Source organism: Salvia hispanica, chromosome 5 (genome assembly GCF_023119035.1).
Source record: "Salvia hispanica cultivar TCC Black 2014 chromosome 5, UniMelb_Shisp_WGS_1.0, whole genome shotgun sequence".
In the NCBI taxonomy this organism is placed as follows: domain Eukaryota; kingdom Viridiplantae; phylum Streptophyta; class Magnoliopsida; order Lamiales; family Lamiaceae; genus Salvia; species Salvia hispanica.
This window is the reverse complement of record NC_062969.1, coordinates 40,010,786-40,014,056: the sequence shown is the minus strand read 5'-3', so window position 1 is coordinate 40,014,056 and position 3,271 is coordinate 40,010,786. Positions and strand designations below refer to the sequence as shown.

General features: G+C 35.6%; 1 non-coding gene across 1 annotated transcript; it reads right to left on the bottom strand.

The window, feature by feature from the left end:
* Positions 1 to 201: 201 nt before the first annotated feature.
* TRNAK-UUU lies at positions 202 to 275 on the bottom strand. Its single transcript has one exon. It is a non-coding gene; the product is annotated as a tRNA-Lys (tRNA).
* Between the last annotated feature and the right edge of the window lie 2,996 nt (positions 276 to 3,271).

Sequence of the window (3,271 nt, the reverse complement as noted above, 5' to 3'; positions counted from 1 at the left end):
CAAAAGATTAGATACTCACAATTTTTGTGCCGAGTTAAGGTTTGATCACATGATTTCCAGTTTGTTTAGCGTTGTGAAAGATTAGATAATGGTAAAGAAATTGGGACAATCAGCATAAAATAAACGATGTTGATGATCTAAAAAAAACTAAATAAAGATATTTTTACTAGTTTTTTAAGCTTCCAAAAGAATTAAACAAGACGCCGTCTGTGGGAATCAAACCCCCAGACCACGTGGTTAAAAGCCACGCGCTCTACCAGCTGAGCTAAGACGGCTTATTAATACACACTGTGAAATTTAAAGGAACTTAATCGATTTGACTTGTAAAAAAAATTAAAGTGGAATATAATTTGAATGTGAAAGAAATTATTAATCCATTGGTTCAAATTTTTTTACAATAATTTAAGTGCTCACATCTCATGATTTGTTTACCTACAATTTTTTTAGAAAATAGATTCCTAGAAAAAGGGCATAAATAAGCATACAATTCCCGTCAATTTTAGAGGGGTAAAAACACCCGAGATTCTCAGGCCGATAATGCACTTTGCATAACTCAAAAAAAAAAAAAGGAACAAGATTTTCAATTTCACCAAACTTAATTGAAGAATATGCCCCAAATTTTTTTGATTAACCTAATATTGTCAAGGGGAAAAATTTAGTTCGAGCCGATATTTGCCCAAAATTTAATCGAAGGGCCTAAATTTTTGGACAACGTGCCTCTACAAAATTAGCAAGAAATGGACAGATGAATTTGTAGATACTATATAGTAAAGGAAGGGTTATGATAAAGGGGGAAAAATCAAAAAATTCAATATATCCCCTACAAAAGGGTGAATGGAAAAGAATGAGAAAAGGCATAAAGCCATTCAACATCATCTTTCATTCACTTGTCTATCATCTCATCTTCTTTTTCCCCTTTTCTTTCCTTCTAAAAATCTCATAAAAAATGACATGTCACATTTACGGACATAACTAATTATCAAAATCAATTCAATAAACGTTACATATAAATGTCACAAAAAAAACCGATTTTAGACCCCCTTCATTAGAACCAAGAAAGGTAACCCCCGCCCATGCCTTGACATTCAACCTTGGCATATTAAAGATCAAATTTACCACCACCCCATGAACACAAAAGGCCCCCTATATTTTTAATATCTTTTTTGGGTAAAAATTTTTCCCCCTTGCACATTCGATCCCTGGGCCTCGCCTTCACGAACACTTCCCCCACCCCCTTTTTTGGGAGGATAGATCGTACCAAACCAAACACATGAATAGTCGATAATGAATAGAAGCCCCCCAAAATTGGGGTTTCCTATATCCCTTCGACCATATAACGGAGGGGGGATGTTTTCGCAAATATAGCCCATTTGTCTTGAGAATGTTGTAAGAGAGGAAGATGGTTTACAATCTGGCACACCCTATTCCCTGCCATAAAGCAAGTGGTGATAGTATATCATGACAACTTCATCGGTCCACTGAAAGAAAATTGCACAGGGACACATAGTCATGGGAGTGGGAACAGGCAAGTCCTCTCCTTTCCCCGGATCTAAATTCAAAGGCGGGAGTGAGGGGATACTCACCCATGGAAACACTCAAGTTTTTAGCACCCAAACTCCCTTTCTGGGGTCGAAACCAGCCCAACCTTCCGTTCAGCTGTGCCCCGCAGATGAATATCCCCATATTTAACGGGGCTAGAATGGGGTGGGAACGCTTTACCTTCTAAGGGGGGAAAGTGTCCAAGACTCACATAGAGAACCATCAGCTGGTGGCACTGCAGACCACAAACAGTTTGTCGGTTCAGACTTTTCTCTATCTTTTTCTTCATCTCTAATATTAACTGCCCCCCGCCATAAACAAGGTATCACCCACACAGAAAAATCCCACACAAAAAGGTTTGGGTTCCAGTTTTCTTTCAAATCTGGATATTACAAGATCTCGATCACTACAATCCTTCAAGCCCAACTCGGGAAAATATGATAGTGCATAGTACGTTCGGGGGAGACCAAAACCGTGAAGCGTAAACCGCCCTCCATATGCTGCTGAATGAAAAACCCAAAATAAAAAAATTACCCATGTAAGGGAAAAAATTATCCATCAAACAATGGATTAGTAAATTTTCCATTTAACGCCATCATAAACTAAAGTTCAGGCTAATAAAATTATTGCCAAGAATAGCATGAGACATGAATGTATTCTATTCTATTGATGAGCCAAATAAGTAGTCGTAGTAAATTAAATAAAAAAAAGAAAAGACATTTCCTAAGTACAAACTAACTACATATATAAACACAACTATTCAATGTCAATTTGCAACAACTATATCCCATCTTCTTCCATTAGAATCAACCAAGAAATCCATCACTCACATACTGTATATACTTCTTTTTTTTCCCTTTAAAGCACAAAGAAATTGATCTAATGTTTGAGTAAATCATTTACCATTTTTTCTTGATTCTTCATCTCCATGAGATGCTCCTAGAATCAAAATATCGAAACAAAAGTTAAATTGACTATGATTATAATATGAGGGGGGGTGTGTGGCTTAGTTGATTAATTTTCTATTCGAGCTTGATATCTAAATTGCAAGAACTCGAGCTGGCGCTTGGGGAAAGTAGCTCTTCATCACCGTGTATGTCGCTCAATATCACCGTATCGGAGTAAAGAGACTCATTTGGCCGCCCTTCTCCTGAAATTATTTTTTCATCACACCAACAAGATTAACTTCTACCATGTAGTCTATTGAATCAATGAAACTAATAAGCCACCAAACAATGAAATTAGCCCTAAGAATAGCATCAATATCGATTCTAATTCATAAATTAAATCTATGGAGTATTGATGATCTAATCCAAACAAGAGAACAAGCAATTAAGAAGATGATGAACAAAAAATGAAATTAGCCCTAAGAATAGCTTGAATGTCGATTCTAATTCGTCTATCTATGGAGTATTGATGATCTAATAATCCAAACAAGTAGTAATTAAAGTGTTAATTAAGAAGATGATGAACAAACATACTGATCAATAGAGAGGAATGAGAAGAGGGTTGTGGCGTTAATTCTTCTCTAGGGAAGAAGAGCGATTCATCACATTTTAATAGAAAATTTTTTAACTAAAAAATCTAATTTTGGGGAAATATTCGATTTTCGTTAAAACAATATTTTTCATAATTTAATTATGAATAAATCTAATAAGATCATATATTCTGCAAATTTGAAAAGCCACGTATAAACCCTAGATCAACTTCAAATAAGGCTAACTGATTTAAT